The following is an 18,745-nucleotide window of genomic DNA, read 5'->3' as shown; positions in this document are numbered from 1 at the left end:
AACTTGAACCCCGCCGCCGAGAGCAGGGCTGCGGGCGAACACAGCGGTGAGTGCCGGGCGTTGCGGAGGGTGATGCCCGACATGGGGGGTTGCTCAAAAAGGACACTGAGGCCCTAAGTTGAAGCTGAGAGTGATTGGCACGTCCGAACCTGGAGCCTGGTCGGGCACGTTGCTGAGCTGCGGGACTGAAGCGGAAGCCATACATGAACGGGCGGGGGATCGCGGGGATGCCTTTGCGACGGTGGTGAACGGACCGCGCCACCGGGAGCTGGAGAGTGGCCCTTGACTGCGCAGAGCGCCCTAACCGCGTGGCCGGGGAGTGAGACTTGCTGGGGCCTACGCATCCACTACCAAGATATCGGCATCCTATAATAGAAGCTCATCCCCCTCTCCATGGGACAGCAACTTACCTCTCTCAGCAGTTGGCACGTCCTGTGAGGTTAGACCCGGGGGAGGCGCGCTGCGGCGACCACAGTGGGCCTGAGGCAAGCCAGAGTCCTGAAGGCAAGACGGGCGGCACGCCATTTTGGCCTATTCCTGCTTCCTCCTTCCCCCTTTGACGGGGAGACAGACCGCTGCGCTGTGTGTGCCTCGCACGGTGGGTCGGAAAGGGCGACCAACCAAGCACTACAGCGCCTACTGCGATAGACTCGCTGAAGAGCTGCCCGGAGCAGCCCTGGGGCTCCCCATCTGCGGCAACCCGACCGCGACAACCTCTCCGCTTGAAGAGAGTAGCTACCACACAGAGGGAAGTGCTGGAGATACTAGGTGCCCGCACGAGAGCTGTGCCACGAAGGCCACTGAGACCATCTCTCCCCCGGAACTGTTCCGCGCAGAGCGCCCCTACGGACCTGCAGCACTACAAGATGGGGAAAGGCGACAAAACGCAGTCCAAACTGCCCTTCGAGCAACGGCGCAACCATGCCCCGGATTCTGGGGAACAGGACAATGGACAGCCCACTGTGGCGCAGGATAGCTCGATCTACTCCGGAATAAAGGAATTACTGGTCAGTATGGAAAAGGGCCTACAAGATAGCATGGCGTCGATCGGTACGAAGATCAATGCACTCACATACCGCATGGACTGGATGTCGGAAAGGGTTGATAAACATGCGGAGTGCCTCGACATTTCTGAACGGCGGATCACAGAAGTGGAGGAGGGGCAAATGGAACTTGACAAAGATCGCAAGCACATGGCAAAGCTACTCCAAGTGATCCAAGACAAATCGGAGGATTTGGAAGCCCGCTCCCGGAGATCCAACGTACGAATTACGGGGGTCCCGGAGACGACCCAAACGGGTAAGATGGAGCTCTTTGTCGAGAAGCTACTAACCACCTTACTGGGGGACGGCATATTCTCCAACATGTTCATAGTTGAAAGGGCACACCGCACGCTGGGTCCAAAACCGCCTCCGGGAGCCTCCTCGAGGCCCATAATAGCCAAGCTCCTAAACTATAGAGATAGAGATACAGCGCTACGAGTCGCCTGGGAGAAAGGCCCACTACAGTACGAGGGTTCGAACATCTCCCTGTACCCGAATTTCACCGCCAGAGCGCAGGAGGAGCGGCGACATTTTGCCCCGTATAAACAACAGCTGCGTGATCTAGGGCTGGACTATGCGATGCTGTATCCAGCGAAGCTGAGGATAAACCGGCGTGGTCATTCTCACATCTTTACAAACCCGAAAGATCTTCAAAAGGCACTGAAGTCTTGGACTAAAGAACAACGGAACAGCCCTAGGGGACATTCGGACCAACGGGACCCCACCAGCGGGCTGGAAGAACAAGAATGACCACTTCGTGTCTACTGATCCAGCCTGGGCTGTGGTGGTCTGTGGGACATTGCTGAGAAATGCCAGGCTGAGGGCGCAGATCGTTTGACACCAGAGGTTGCGGACAGCCCTGATGGAGCGATCTGAGAGCGCTTCTTGCGCGACCACGGACTCTGCAACATGGTGAGAATGTTCCAAGTCAATGTTACATATTTTTTCTATTAGACTCTTTGTCCTGTTATACCTGTCGACTTGTGGACTTTGGGCTACTGCTCCTTTTGCGGATCTATTTGACATGGGGGCTGTTGGAGGTTGGGTGGTGGATGTGTTTTGCTTCGGCAGAGACTGATATTTATCATATTCAGGCATCCGTACATGTAGAGCCGTAGAAGGACATGCAATGGGCGATGAGGCGGGGAGCCGAATGGCAGAAACTGTCTCATTGCGAATGTTACCTGTTCTAATTTTGGCGACCTCCGCCCCAGCGCCGATAGCACAACAGGTTCCAGTTGGGACCTATGGGGGACATTCAGGGAGTTTGGTTAGGGAGGGGCCATACAGTTTGGGCCAAGTTGGGGATGGTCTGCAGTGGGAGGGGGGGGGGGGGTTGAGTTTAATAGCAGGGACTCTAGGCCAATTGTAGACTGCACTAGAACAAACACTCCGGCTCAGGCGAAACTTAAACCTCACAGCACGAAACACAAGGTAGTTCACACAGAGCTCATGGGAGAGGAACAAAGCGAAGGCACAGCTGACTTACACCTAGAGAGCGAATGCGCGACTTCAGCGCAGCAATGGCGACTGACATGACCAACACAAACACAGACAAGATAAGGGCGCTCACATGGAATGTACGCGGCCTTAATGACCACAGGAAAGTGCGGAAGGTGCTTAGCTACTTGCAGAGACACAGCATAGACCTAGCCTTGATACAGGAGACACACCTACCCACAGATAGTGGAATATTGCACCACAGGGGGCTGAAGGGAAATGTGGCGGCTTCCGGATTTACCACACACGCCAGAGGGGTGGTAACATGGGTAAACCCTAGATCCGGCCTTACGCAACAGTTAATTGACTCGGACCCGGAGGGACGCTATGTAGTGTCTACGTGCACTGGACGGGGTATATCATTGGTAGTTGTTAACACATACGGCCCGAATTACGACTCCCCTGACTTCTACAAGAGCTTAGCAAGCAAACTCAGACACTGTAACCCTGTCGACATTTGGTGGGGGGGGGAGACATGAACCTTACCCTGGACCCAGTATTGGACAGATCTGCGGGTCCACCCCGCAGGCCGGCTGCGGCAGCAGTTGAATTACAGGGGATCATGACGCGATTCGGACTCTGTGAAGCCTGGCGCACTCTAAACCCTACACAGGGGGGCTACACCCACTACACCGCCTACCATAATATCCACACTAGAATCGACTACTGGCTGGCCCCAGAGGCCAGATCTAGCATGATTAGGAGCTGTAAGGTCCTTCCCAGAACCCTGTCGGACCACTCACCGGTCCTTCTAGAGATAGCAGACCTACGCCCGTCTATCCCACCTTTCACATGGAGATTCCCACCTTACTCACTGCTGGACCCGCTATTCAGGGGGGAGTTAGCCGAAGCTATTGACCAATTCTTTGAGACTAATATAGGGTCAGTTGACAGATTCCAGACGGTCTAGGAGGCATTTCAAGTTTACATCCGGGGAGTCGCGATCTCCAAGCACTCTGGAGTTCTGAAGGCGATCCGGGCGCGACTTGCGGCCCTGGAGAAACAGTTGGGCGACTTGGAAAAAAGACAGAGGGACAATGCTGACTGTGAGTTGAGCAATGAAATTAAACTCTTGCTCGAGGAGTACCATGACGAAGCTGACAGGGAAGTCAAGCACATGGGAAAATACGCCACAGCTAGGATGTACGGAGAGCGAGACAGACCCGGCGCACTCTTAGCGAGGGTCGTCGGAGGTGGGAGGAGGCGCCAGATAATAGCTGAGGTTCAATCAGATATAGGAGATCCCCTGACTGATCCAGTGGATATTGCTCGAACATTTAAGGACTATTATGCGACACTTTACACAGCTCAGGAAGGAGATATTGAAGAAGACATAGAGGATTATCTAGGACACATAGACCTCCCTCACCTCCCCGATTCCGACAGGGAATTCCTGATGCAACCGATAGAAAAGGACGAAATCATCGAAGCCCTGATGAGCATGAGGTCTGGTAGTGCGCCTGGCTCTGATGGTCTCACTGCGGGATTTTACAAAGCCTTCGCAGAACAATTGATTCCACACCTGTCCACCCTGTTCGACGAGAACTGCACAGAGGGTAAAATGCCAGACTCGATGAGAGAGGCACTGATAGTCACTATCCTGAAACCCGGGAAACCGAGCGACGTGTGTAGCTCGTACCGCCCTCTGTCCCTTCTCAACGTAGACGCAAAGCTCTACGCTAAGGTACTTGCGACTAGACTGGCCTTGCTGGCCCCTAAGTTGGTGGCCCCGGAGCAGGCAGGATTCATCCCATGCAGGAACCGGACATACAATATCCGCACAGTGTTAGGCACTATCCAACACACACGACAGGACAGATCAGTACTAGCGGTATTCCTAGACATGGAGAAGGCCTTTGACTCAGTGGAGTGGTCATTCATGAGACGGGTACTGCAGCGCCTGGGGCTCGGTCAACCATTCCTGCAAATGCTGGAGGCACTGTACCACGGACCGCGCGCTCGATTGCGTATTAATGACCTTGTGACAGAATCGTCCCCCATCACCAGAGGCACTCGACAGGGGTGCCCACTCTCCCCCCTACTGTACGCCCTCGTGGCAGAGCTGTTGGCGTGCGCCCTCAGGGAATATCACGGCAACGAGGGCATCTGCTTCCCCAACTACAAGATAGTGGTCTCAATGTATGCGGACGACACTCTGCTTTACGTCAGAGACCCGGATAATAATTTAACATCTATGCTAAGAGAGGTGGTGCGATTCGGAGCACTGTCAGGTCTCCGAGTGAAATGATCGAAGTCATTGGCTTTTTCTCTGACCCCAGTGACGCAGCCCACAACAATGGAATACCCGCTCACCTGGACCACTGACGCTATTAGATACCTCGGGATTCGCGTTCATACGGACCCCGAGATCCTCTTCAGAGAAAACTACGGAACGGCCTTTAGTAAACTAGAGGACGATGTGACAGCATGGTGCAAGCTTGCAGTCTCCCTCATTGGACGTATAGCCATCATGAAGATGATAGTGCTCCCCAGGTTCCTCTTCTTATTCACTGCACTCCCGCTAGTGCTCCCCAAAATATTCTTTCAAATACTACAGCAGGAACTGACCAGGCTGGCTTCGGCGGGCAAACAGCCGCGGGCGAAGTGGTCGACTCTTACATTACCATACAGTATGGGGGGTCTGGGAGCTCCAGACCTAGAATTGTACTACAGAGCGGCACAAGCGGCACACCTCCACACATGGGTACATGGCTGCAAAGACATCCCTCACCTGAAGATGGAGACCCTCTTTGCTCTCCCTTTGTCCCTCCCACACATGATATTCGAACCAGCTGACCGCCGCACTGGAATCCTTGATTCAATAGCGGCCACGACACATGCTTGGAACAATCTTCTGCAAAAGCAGAACGGTGCACTATTGTACACCCCCTGTATGCCAATTGACTGGGTGCGCTGGCTACCCCCTCTGCGCGAAAAGGGGGTGCTTGAAGCGCTGCGAAAGCTAGGGATTGCGACAGCAGGTGACCTATTTAGTGATGGAGTGGTTAAGACTTGGGAACAGGCGCGGATGGGCCAGGGGGACCCGTCCCTACTTACGAGATTCCACTTCTTCAGAGTGCGACATGCATGTCTGGAATTGCTAGGGGGGACATGGCAGAACCACCGGAAGTGAAGGAGCTCACGTATGTTATAAAGGTTGCGACTCCCCAAAAGCTAATTACCCATCTCTACTCTCTCGCAATGTCACATAGGGAAAACACATACACTAAAGCGAGACTGGCCTGGCAGACTGACTTACAAATCACGCTGGGTGATGATATCTGGAAATACTGCTGCACCAACACAAGAGGCATATCCCTGAACGTCCGACACAGGCTGGTCCACTTCAAATTCATTAACAGAATTTACTACACCCCGTCCAGACTTCATAGGTATGGTCTCAGACCCACAGCAGAGTGTGACCGGTGCCATTTCCCAGACGCCGACTTTTTCCATTTGGCGTGGGACTGCCCTAGTGTTAATAATTTCTGGCACAAAATCTTTGCAGATATAAGCACCATCACGAAGGTAGTTATCCCCCCGGTGCGATGGCCCTGATAGGATACACCAAGTGCCTACCTAAAGCAATTCGTAGGCTAGTGGACATGGGGCTCCTACTAGCGCGCAGGGTAGTTGCATGCTGCTGGATGAAAGGCCCGAGGCCAACTACAAAACGGTGGGCTAACGACATGCTTTATTCCTGCACGCAATCTGAGATATATAGCAAAGTGTTGCCCCCCACAAGCAGACCGAAGAACTTTTGGGGACTATACCAAACATACATGACAACCAGCGCAGAATCAGATCAAGAGGAAGGGGCGCGGGACTCTCAAGGGGCTGCGGATTAGTGTAATTGGTGCAGAAATTACAGACCCATATGACTGTTGTCCAGGTTTGGGAGGTGTAGACATCGGCAGAGGCAGACTGACTTCCTAAGCTCTAGATGTCTCAACGCTGCAGTGCTCATCTGACGCCGCCTGCCCTACACACAGGGTTGTTGGCTAAAAGGCTGTGTAACTATATTGGAAGATTGCAGAAGAGTGTTCTATATTGTGTTGTTCTACTGGCCTGCAGGGGGGAGGTGGGAGGAGGGGGGGATAGAAGTTTTGCTGCGATGTCTGCAATTTGTATCCAAAACCTTAAATAAAATAATTAAAAAAATAAAAATAAAAGTAAACTGGAAATTACTATAGGTACATATGTGACCATCACTCTGTATAGCAGTCAGGGATTGGATGAACCTTTTGTCTGAACACTTTTATGAACCCCCTCCCCCCCCCAATCAATTCCCCTACATAAGGGTTTTAACATCATCATTAACACTTCACGTCAAATGCAACCCCAATAACTGATAAAGGCAAAACCAGACACCACAGCAGTTTAAAAAAACATATATGGCTTTAATCTGCTCCCAAACAAACAAAATCATAATTAAAATCTCATATGCATAACACATTTATGAAAGCACCACATACACATGACATAATGTAGATCATCTGAGATAATACAATTAGTCTTTACAAAATAATGCCTCTGCTATTTGTTCGACCAGGTGTCCATGAATTCATTTAATCACATGAAGGGATCGAGCTTTTAAAATTTGTCTACGCATTTCAGTGGAAACTACTAACAACAACCATCTTCTTCAGGACTATTTTAAATATCACAACCCCAATATACTTTCATATGAAGATTTGTTTGCACGGATGACTTGTCTTGGTGGAAATGGCGCTTTACAGAATACAGGCAGATATTCCTATGATCAGTATCTAGGTTGTTGGGTGCTTAGGCATGGGTTGTCATCCTAACCCACCAATAGACGAAAAGATCAAAACTACAAGGAAAACCTATCACACCAACATAAAATATTAAGTGAACTTATATAGTTATCTCCAAATTCAACATAGAGGCACAATATGACAAAAAATAGAATTCATTTAATTTCAAAGACTTTTCCCTCAGCTCTCGCCGAGCGTTCCGCTGAATCTCAGGGCTTCTGAGATTCAGCGGAACGCTCGGCGAGAGCTAGCAAATGAACCGCCTTTGGACTCCGTAATATTTGGAGGGGAATTTATCCTCTCTCCGCAATAATTGGAGGAAGGAATTCATTTAAAATATACACATCCCGGGATCACAACTATAGGTCACCGGCATATAAGGATTATTCAGAGCTACCGATTGGAAGCAATATCAGGAAAATACGAACACAGCGCTACTAAGGATAATTGCCCACGCCACGTTAGGCTGGGCCGGAATTATAACCAGCTAGAAGGCACACAGGTCGCTTACTACTTGTTATCAGCCCTGAGGAAGTCGTGGGTGTCCGCCCAGACGACGAAACACGTGTTGGCTGGACTGAGGGAAAAGTCTTTGAAATTAAATGAATTCTATTTTTTGTCATATTGTGCCTCTATGTTGAATTTGGAGATAACTATATAAGTTCACTTAATATTTTATGTTGGTGTGATAGGTTTTCCTTGTAGTTTTGATACTTTCATATGAGGTCTATAAGAAAAGTAAAAACATTAATAAATTCATTAAAAACAACGTAACATACAATACACCTCCATAAAATCAATACATAAGGAGCAATCTAAAACAACTCATAAATGACATTCTAGATACCTGCATGTATAAAATTACATTCAACCATCAAAACCACTCTTAAAATCATATACATCCCCACAACTTCCTGCAGTAGGTCAAAAGAACAACAAAATAAATTTCAAAATACAAAGGAAAAATGATTGTCAAGCAAGAGAAGGAAGTGTCTAGCAAATGTCATAGAAGCTATAGCTGATGAAGTTCATCCAATAGTAGCTATTTAACCTGTTTTTTTAATGAAGCAGTCGAGGGGTTGGCTCTGATCTCCGTCGGAAGGGCATTTCAAATTCTTGGAGCCAGCCCTGAGAAGGTGTGATTGTAAGTTTTTTGTTGTTGAATTTAGGTGGTTTCAGTAGTAGGGTATTGGAGCTTCTTAAGTTTTGACTGGAACCTGAGAGCTCAAGTATTTTTGCCAGGTAAACAGGGGTATTGAACTGAATAGCTTTATGTGTCAGTCAGGCTATCTTGAAGCGGATCCTTGCTTCAATGGAAAGCCAGTAAAGTTGACTTAAGTCAGGTGTAATAAGATCATGCTTTCTGGAGCCTGTAATAAGTCTGGCAGAGGCGTTCAGAGTAGCTTTTAGCTGAGCTAACCGAGATTTAGGAACACCAGCTAGGGTCACAAAGCCATAGTCAACTCATGGGATAAGTAGGGATTGGACTGCTGACTGGATGTCCTCGGGAGGAAAGAAAGGTTTGATTTTCCTAATGGTGTTGAGCTGATGATTGGCACTACTAATGGTGGCACTGATGTGCCCTTGCACATTTAGGAATTTGTCCAGGGTGACGCCTTAAGAACAAGCAGAGTCCACCATTTAATGGGTGCAGTTGAGTGCTGAGAATATCTTTGATCCAGTTTTGCAAAGGGGCTGAGTGGTTGCGGGGGTAATAAGGAGAAATTCTATTTTGAGGGTGTTTAGTAATAGATGATTATGCGTTAGCCATTGCGGAGTCTTTTGAGGCGCCCCATTAAGAAAATTAATGTCATCTGGAGAGGAGATCTTCAAATACAGTTGAGTGTCATCAACGTACATATGGTACTGAATGCTAGTACCATTCGGAAAAGCAGTTAGAGGTTCCATGACGAGATTGAAGAGTGTGGGTGAGAGTGCAGATCCTTGAGGTACCCCAATAGGGACTGTGGAACTGGCAGCCAGCTATTGGTTGACTTTGATTCTTTGGGTCCGATTATGAAGGAAAGAGGCGAACCAATTTAAGACCGGGCCAGATAACCCCATCCTATATTGAAGAAGAGTAATCAAGTTATCATGTTTGATAGTGTCAAAAGAAGAGGAGAAGTCCAGAAGGATTAGAAGACAAAGAGCATCTTGGTCAAGAGCCATCAAGGCATCATCAACAATGTGAGTTAGAGCTGTTTCTGTACTGTGACCTGTTCTAAAGACTGACTGATGTTTGTCTAGGAGCTGAAATTTCTCGATGTGGTCGCAAAGCTGTGTGTGAACGCATTTTTCAAGCAATTTCGCTAAAGACGTGATGCTGGAGATCGGACGGAAGTTAATAGGATCCGCTAGGTCGGCATTAGGCTTCTTGTGTGACTTGCCCCATTTTAAGGCAGTCAGGAATCCTCCCCTGTAAGAGAGATTGTTTAATGATCCTGGACCAAAGAGGGAAAATTGCAGAGTTGAGGTCTTTGAGCAACTTAGCAGGAGGTGGATCACTGAAATGGTTGGAAGGTTTAAGAGACGCCAAGGAACATGACAACTCCTCCATATCCGGGAGCAGGAAGGAATTCCAGGAGGCATTGTTTTTGGGAGTGTACTCTGTCGGGTGTAGGGGAGCACACACTACCGAAGGTACTGACGAACCCAAGGCACTCAGACATCAGGTTAGTAGCAGCATGTTGGAGCTCCCGATCAATACTCCTAGACTTTTCAGAAAAGTGCACTGAGAAGTCCTCCTCACAGGGTCCAGAGGTCTTGATTGCCGGAATAGGATTGGCCTATTGATTAGCCTGTTATTTGATGATATCAAACAGTCTCTTGGGTCGGTTTTTAGCACTGCCTAGCTGAGCCCTGAAATGACCTGTTTTAACAATGCGAATAGGTTTGTTCTATGAACTTCTCATCTTCCTTAACTGCTTGAGACTAGAGGTGGAGGGGGATTTTCTCCAACGTCTCTCAGACAGCCACAGTTTGAACGTTCATCATTAAGGCTGCCATTGAACCAGGGTTTGGATTGTTTGAAAGGAATCCTTTTGAGTTGCTTCGGAGCGGCAGAGTCGAGAATATTTGACATGGAATTGATGTAGTGTTCCGTCAACTCTTCCAAATTGTTTATGTTAGGGGGAGGTTCCAGCAGATTCTGGCTCAAGTTGGAAAGATTAGTGATGTTGATGTCTCTCAGATTATGAGCCAGTTGTTTGTTTTTGAGCGGTTGACCATGTCTGAGCAATAATGTGAAAGCTCTATTCTCATAGAGGTTCGCAGTTGACATTGGCCCTGTGGGTTGACAAATTAACAATCACTGTGCGGGAAGAAAAGACCACCTAGCATAGGGAATGGCTTCATAGAATATGGGCATTATTGAGAATGGAGAAAATGCTTTTTAACAGGAGGATGTGCACCCGGGGAGGGGGTTTGGGGGTGGGGGAGAGAAGTTTGCATTTGCTATTCATGTTGATATTGAGGGTTGTGAATTCTTCCCACACCAGGCGTGTTACGTTGGTGGTTGTATGTGTCAATTTGCTGGAACAATAAAAAGACTAGAAGCAAAATAGATCACTTAGTTTTTTAATATACTTAACTATTTTCTTATAATACCCTGCAGTGATGTAGTGTCCCACAATGTAGTTGTCACTGAAATGATGTAACCCATAATGTAGTAGTAAAGGGATGTTGTACTTTCAGTGTTGTTGTGGGGGTGTCCCCACAACAACACTGTTGGTGTTGCAGCTGTCTTGTTGACAGAAGAGTTTAGGCTTCCCTCAAGTATAAATGTGTATGCAGATTTCTCTATAGATACTGCAGCTGATGTTTACTTTTTGGCTTCCTCCTAGGTCGACAAAAAGGATTTTTAAATTTTACCCATTGGACTCTAGGGTAATGAGGACTGTTTGGAGTTAATGTCAATTGTGGAAAAGCAGACCTAGTCACCGTCTGATATCACCTAGAGCTACAGCATCAGGAGCTTATAAAAAGTGGCTGTAAGAAGCCATGTTTTTCTTCAGGAGAGAAATCACCTTAGAGTTCATTCTCAAAATTCCTATTCGAGGGGATGCTTTATTGGAGAGAAACTGGGGGATCTATTGTGAAACACTTTAAAAAATCAATCTCTCGAAAGTAAAACTAAATCAACAGAGGAGTAATCAATGCTTTCACTGAAGACTGCAGAACCCCAATGAACCTCAATTCGAGTGAAATCCTTTTCTATATTGAGCAGTTGATGACCAGGAAGGTGGGTATCTTTCTGTTTTTCTCGTTTCTACAACTTGTGAGAGAGATCTGTTAAGTATACCTGCGATGCCACTGACCTCAAGATAATCCTATAGGGCTGACAGACCGATCCACTCGGTCAGTAATGGTCCTCACTTGGTGATCCAGAAAGATGCACATAGCAGAGCTCTCAAGCAGGGTAATGACATCTTTCAGAAGCAAGCCCTTCTGCCAGTCCCTCAAGAAGCAAGGGTTTGGGATGGATTCAGCAGGTTCTTTTTTGTAACAGAAATTATGCAGGGACTTTTAATTCATTATAGGTCTGAATGGTCTGAACACGTGCAAACAACTCATTCACAATGAAGTCACTTCAGAGGTTTTTTTTGGTATCCCTCAGGGTACCCCATTCTGGCTACAGATTAGGTTTTATTTTTTTATTTATTTTACAGAGTTTTATATAGCGCGAACTTCACCCGAATCGGGTATCAGAGTGCTTTACATAGTACCAGTTGCATTACATGAGGACACGTTGATTTTTTTTGTTAGACATGGGCAGATTAAGTGATTTGCCCAGAATGACAGAATGTTCAGCATCATTGCAGAGACTCAAACTAAGTTCCCGAGATTTGAGGTTGACCGCCCTAGCCGTTAGGCTAATTCCTCTCCCCTAAGTTCTCCTAATCCCTAGGTTTTCTCCTCCACCAACTGGCTGTGGCTCCAGAATGGATATGCTCTCTATATCCTTGTCCCCTGGCATTCTGTTTACAGGCTCCAGCTTGCAGTATGTCTGCTGTCAGGGGATGGCTGAAACAGTAGTTAGTGTTTGAGGCTTGGAGTGATTAGGTCTCGTAAGTTACAGTTCCTTCAGGACTGGTTCATTGGGCTGGCTGCCTTTTCTATCAGGGTGTTGCTAGTGCCCATTAGCACTTTAAGAGAAGCCTGGGGTTACCTGGACTCCGTGGAGAAACTACAGAATAAGCTGTAAGGGATTCTTGATTTAGAGACCAGTGTTGAAGCCCATCGTACCATGGTGTCTCCATCTTGTTCTCCAAGATGCTCAGAGTTCCACCTTTTGAACTCCTCAGTGATCCTCCTCACAAGTCCTTGACCCTAAAGTCCAAGAAGGTTTTAGATATGATTACATCAGTTAGATAACTGGGTGATATGGGGGATTATTGATGGGCAGGAGTTCACACTCTCTAAGCATTTTTAGACTACCGTCTCATATGACTGAGGCTAGGTTTGTACCTAAAGTTATGTCGGGCTCCACTCATCAGGAGCAGGAGTGATGGGGAAATACTGGCACCCTCCCAGGAGCAGATGAATGAAACTCACCAGACATAGCAGGTTTGCTCAGAAACAGAGTGAAATGTATTTATTGGTATCAAAAGCATGCATCATTGCTAATTAGCAAGGAAGAAGTCAGATCTGCCACCTTAGGAGCTCTCAGACCGCTTCTTCCCAGAGTGAGAAGTTTCTAGGTGTTATATACTGTATGAAATGCCATGTCAGCAGAACTAGAATGAGGCACCAAGCCAAATATGGCTGACATGGATGTGCAATGTCTGCGCCATGCAAATTATAAACAGCCAGATATGGGCAGACCAGAAAGGCGGGCTCTGCTCTGTGTAAGCAACTTGCACAACCAGAATAAGAAATATCATGTAGTCAGGACAAGCAAGGTGACCTGTAAGGGGGAACAGAATAGCTTGTTGAAGCTTGTCCAGTCAAGGTCAGATAGGAAGCTCTTTTGAGCTCCAAGCCTCAGGTTAATGTGATCTTATCTAAGCATGATATCTTTTGAAGGGCATATACATAAATTTATATGGATATTCATATCTTCATATATATTTTACAACAAGAAGATAGTGCTCCCCTCCCTTTTTCCAATTTTAGGTTAGGAGAGGACACTTACTAGCACCTTCTAGATGTAACAAATGTGATATTAATCTACCTCTCTCCTTCAGGAAAAGACAGTATGATTTATTTTGTGTAAACTTTGGAACGTTTTGAAGAGGAACAAAGACTTCCACTTAGATGCTTAGCAGATGTGTCTGGATGACAATCTGTTTTGGATATCTATAGGGCTGAATCATGGGCCAACCTTCCACATTCATCTCTCATTGCACGCTAAAGGTGGGAAATAGGGCTTTCCTGGAGTTTGGTACAGGGTTTCTTTAGTCAGTGATTTCACCTTGCTTTTGAAAACACATATTAGGACATGTGTATTTGTAAAATGCACATTCACCCTTGAGAACCTGTTTGTGCTGAATATCAAATATTTATAGCTAACCAACTCAATGTTACTTATTATTTTGACTTTAGTAGGATGAAAGGCTGGCTGAAGTCCTTGGGATTCGAACCAGTGACCCTGAGATCAAGCATAGATTTATAGAGGAGATTCATTAGTCTACAGCCACCAGACCCGTCCTAATTCATAAGAGTTTTATGGTGATGTCTGCATGTGTACCCACCTATGCCTTTGTTTTCTTAAAATTGTCCTTTCTGTGAATCGCAGGAAACGAGACTTCTTGATCATACAAATGATATCCTCATATTCATATGGAGTGGGATGAAGAAGTTTTGTCAGGGTTACTTCCTAGCAATCCACGTCTGCATTCCTCGTCCCAATGCTTAGGTCTTCATCCATGATCCGGATCTGCTTGGCAGGAGTTGGCGGAATATATTCAGCTCATTTCTTCAGGAAGGGCAGGAGCTTTACAGGGGGAGGAGGGACAAATTTAGGAAATAAAATTGAGTTTTTCGTATAAACTGGATCAGGGGTGTCTGAGTGGAGGTGGGCAAACCGTTTTAAAGTCCAGAGGCAATAAAGGGAGGCTCAGATTAATGAGGAATACTGGTTAGTGATTCAGACATTAAATGTTCCGGTTATTACAAAGTATGGGGAAACCCGAGCACCACCTCATCGTGGTAGGGATTTGGGATACTTTACCATTAAGGACACAACTAAGTTCCCGAAAGGAGGAGAGGTAGGAAGGATAAGGCAATCAAATCTGCAGGGGGTGGTCGAAATCACACAAGCTCAAGCAGCAGGAACAATAAAATGATGCACCTTGTTGCTGAACTAGATGATAATGACTAGACTGGACGCTGGCTGCGTGGTAAATTCACAGCTGGTCTTCATGCCCTTGAGGCAAAGGGTAAGAGAGGGTAAAGTCAGGGGTGGCAGCTGGTAACACTAACTGAGGGCCATGTAATCATTGGGGTCCATTATGAATGTACTAAACACTTTTCCAGGCAATTGGAGAACCAGTTCACAATGAATTCCTCCATTAGCATGCATGTGGCAAGCATATGGAGAAAACACTTATATTGGACAAAGACTGCTGAGAGGTAAAGCACAACTAAAAGTTGAACGTCACATCTAGAATAGGGAGCACGTCATCCAGCACCCTGAGGGCGGTGCTTTCTATTCTGCATTAATGTGGAAAAGCGGACTGGTAGCCACTGTAAAAAAATTAATAATAAAAAACATGAAGCTGATGACACGGCAGCATGCCGTCTGAGTTCACGCCTTGACTTTTCATCTACATTTTTGGCGCACTTCCTGCTGTGGTAAGTCAAGGAGTGGGCTATTGCAAATTGTTTAATTCTAAATGTACAGGCTGAGTTTAGACCGTGTCAAATGACTTTACACCACATCTTTGCACTGAACTTTAAAAAAACAGCCTGTGTAAGTGAACTAGGCACGCGTTTTGTCGACTGTTGTGGTACATTTTATGTGGCGGATGGTCAAGGGGTCTGGTCTAAGCTGCCATTGGAGGCATTCCACATAGGTTCGTAAAAGTATTAATTGCTCTGTACTTGGGCAAAGGTTAATGCTGACTCCAATGGATGGCTGTTGGGTAGGTGCTCGCCCACCCCTTGATTTTTGTTCACACCGGACTCCGCCTCCATTTTCCCCAAAGCTAACGCTGATCTCCATGTAATAAATGGCACAACAGCAAATTCTCTACTTTAGTCTTAGGACCTGGTCACCCTGGCTCGCGCAACCAGTGGGTTGAAAAGACAGTCATAAGACTTTGGAAAATTACTGTAAAACAAGCGTTTACACAACAAAAACGAAGCTGATGCAGCTGGGTAAAGTTTCAATTGCATGGTATATTAATGATTAAAACTGGAGAAGATAATATCACAAGTATTTGGAGTGGTGTTTACCAAAACCATTATTTTGACTGTTCATGCTAATCGAGCATTCTCCAGGGCGTCTGTAGATTCAATTCAAAATACGGAGCCGCCACAGTTAATCCAATGCTGAAGGCCTGTCTAGCTAAACTATTCCTACTACTACATACGGCTACCAGGCGCTCTGTTTAGAGGGTCCATCTGACTTTACAACATTCGAGGGCCAAGCTTTATGTAAAATGTCAAACAAGTGCAGTAGGGTAACAGCTGAGCCACTAGTCTCGAGTTGGGCTTGTGCTCTCGGTCACCATAAACAAAGTGGCTCCAATAACAATGTTATGAGCACTAACTTGGCTAACAAATCTGTTAGACGGACCGGGAGGGTCGGCCGAGGATAAGGGGAGAGGTCTCCGGGGAGAGCCGTCTCCAGCGAATCGTACAGACAAGTAACGCGGTCAACAGGTTCGAGTGTAGGGGTCCCTGCGGGGACGGTGGACGTGCAATGGTGGTGTGTGGTACTTGCGTGGCTGGTTCGGGCCTGGTTGGGCCGGGGGAGAGCGGCCCTTCATGTGGCCTGTCCAACATGCGTCCCCCCCAGCTGAAGGCGGGGAGAGTTACCCATTCTCTTGGGGACTCTTCTCGTCGAGGCGGAAGAACCGGGACAGGCCATCTGCGTTGGCGTGATCTGGCCCAGGCCGATGTTCAACTGTGAAGTCCATCCCTTGTAGGGAGATGGACCAGCGTAGTAACTTCGGGTTTTCCCCCCGCATCTGCATCAGCCACTGCAGGGGTCGGTGGTCGGTCTGTACCCGAAAGGGTGTGCCAAAAAGGTAGGGCCGGAGCTTCTTGAGGGCCCATACCACCGCGAAGGCCTCCCTCTCTATGGTGCTCCAGCGTTGTTCCCGTGGTAGGAGTCGCCGGCTGATGAAGGCCACCGGCTGATCACGGCCTTCGGTGTTCACTTGAGACAGGACTGCCCCAATGCCATGGTCGGAGGCATCCGTCTGGACGATGAACTCCCGGCTGTAGTCGGGGGCCTGGAGCACAGGGGCGGAGCACATGGCGGCTTTCAATTGTTCAAATGCAGCTTGACACTCTGGGGTCCAGTTGACTTTCTGGGGCTGATTTTTTGACGTGAGCTCTGTGAGGGGCCTCACGATAGTACCATAGTCTTTCACGAACCTTCGGTAATAGCCCGTGAGGCCCAGGAAGGCTCGTACCTCGGTCTGGGTAAGGGGGGGCTGCCAGGACTGGATGGCGGCAATTTTTAGCTGCAGAGGGGCCACCAGGCCGCTTCCCACCTGGTGCCCGAGGTAGGTTACAGACCCTTGCCCAATTTGACATTTGCTGGCCTTGATCGTGAGGCCAGCTTGCTGAAGGGCGTGCAGCACTGCTCGGAGGTGGTGGAGGTGCTCGGACCACTGGTTGCTGTATACAGCGATGTCGTCTAGGTAGGCGGCGCTGAATCCTTCGAGCCCCGCCAGGACCTGATTGACGAGCCGTTGGAAGGTTGCTGGGGCATTCTTCATGCCGAAGGGCATGACTGTGAAATGGTAATGGCCATCGGGAGTGGAAAAGGCAGAACGTTCTTGTGCCCGGGGTGTGAGGCCGATTTGCCAGTAGCCCGCCGTCAGGTCGAAGATACTGAGGTAGCGGGCAGCTCCCATGCGGTCGATTAGTTCATCTGCCCGGGGGATGGGATGCGCGTCTGTCCTGGTGACCGCATTCAAGCCCCGGTAGTCGACGCAGAACCGGAGTTCTGGTGTGGTGCCGGGGGCGGCTGCTTTGGGGACCAGTACTACCGGGCTGGCCCAGGGGCTGTCTGAGGGCTCGATGACCCCGAGCATGAGCATTTTGGCTACTTCCTCCTGGATGCAGGCCCGTACCCGATCTGGCACGCGGTAGGCCCGGTGGCGGATAGGGGGGCTGTCCCCCGTGTCCACATCGTGCGTACACCAGGAAGTGACACCTGGGGTGAGGGAGAACAGGCTGGCGAATTGTGACAGGAGAACTTGGCACTCCTGGTGTTGCTCTCGGGTGAGGGCCTCTGAGAGTCGGACCCCCTCTACGGAACCGTCTTTCTCCCGCGTTCGGAGGAGGTCCGGGAGGGGCTCGGAGTCCTCTTCAGCCCCATTGTCTGTGGCCATCAGGAGGCTGAGTTCTGTCCGTACAAAGTGCGGTTTCAGTCTGTTAGCGTGGAGGACCCGGAGGGGGTTCCGGGAAGATTCCAAGTCGATGAGATAGGTAGCCGGACCCTTGCGCTCGACCACTTTGAAGGGCCCTGTCCACTTGTCTTGTAGGGCGCAAGGTTCGGTGGGGGACATCACCCATACCTGTTGCCCAGGTTCAAATTCGATGGAGGAGGCATTCCGGTCATACCACCTTTTCATGTCCTCTTGACTGGCCTCTAGGTTGGCTTTTGCTAGTTCTCGGAATCGCCGGGTCTGGTTGCGGAGTGTTAGGAGGTAGCGGAAAACATCTGGTGGGTTCTTTAGAGGGGGCATCTCCCAGCCTTCCTTAACTAGGCTGAGCGGCCCGCGCACGGGGTGTCCATATAGCAGTTCAAATGGGCTGAAGCCCAGGGACTTCTGGGGAACCTCTCGATATGCGAAGAGGAGGCACGGCAGCAGCACATCCCACTGGCGACGGAGGGGCTCTTCCAACCCCCCGATCATCCCTTTGAGCGTGCGGTTGAACCGCTCAACGAGGCCGTTTCCTTGAGGGTGATAGGGGGTCGTGAACCGGTAGGTAACCCCGCACTGTTGCCAGAGAGATTTCATATATTTCGAAATAAAGTTCGTGCCTCTGTCACTGACGACCTCCCGGGGGAAGCCTACCCGGGAGAAGATCCCCATCAGAGCCCGGCCGACTACCGGGGCTGTCACAGTCCGCAGGGGAACAGCCTCCGGGTAGCGGGTGGCGTGGTCCACTAGCACCAGGATGAATCGATGGCCTTGTTTTGTGCGCGGGTCCAGGGGCCCTACGATATCGATTCCGACCCTCTCGAACGGGGTGGTGACCACGGGAAAAGGTTGCAGGGGGGCTTTCAGTTTGCGGCCG

This window comes from Lissotriton helveticus, chromosome 6 (genome assembly GCF_964261635.1).
Source record: "Lissotriton helveticus chromosome 6, aLisHel1.1, whole genome shotgun sequence".
NCBI lineage: Eukaryota > Metazoa > Chordata > Amphibia > Caudata > Salamandridae > Lissotriton > Lissotriton helveticus.
The sequence above is the reverse complement of the archived record's forward strand: the minus strand, read 5'-3'. Positions refer to the sequence as shown.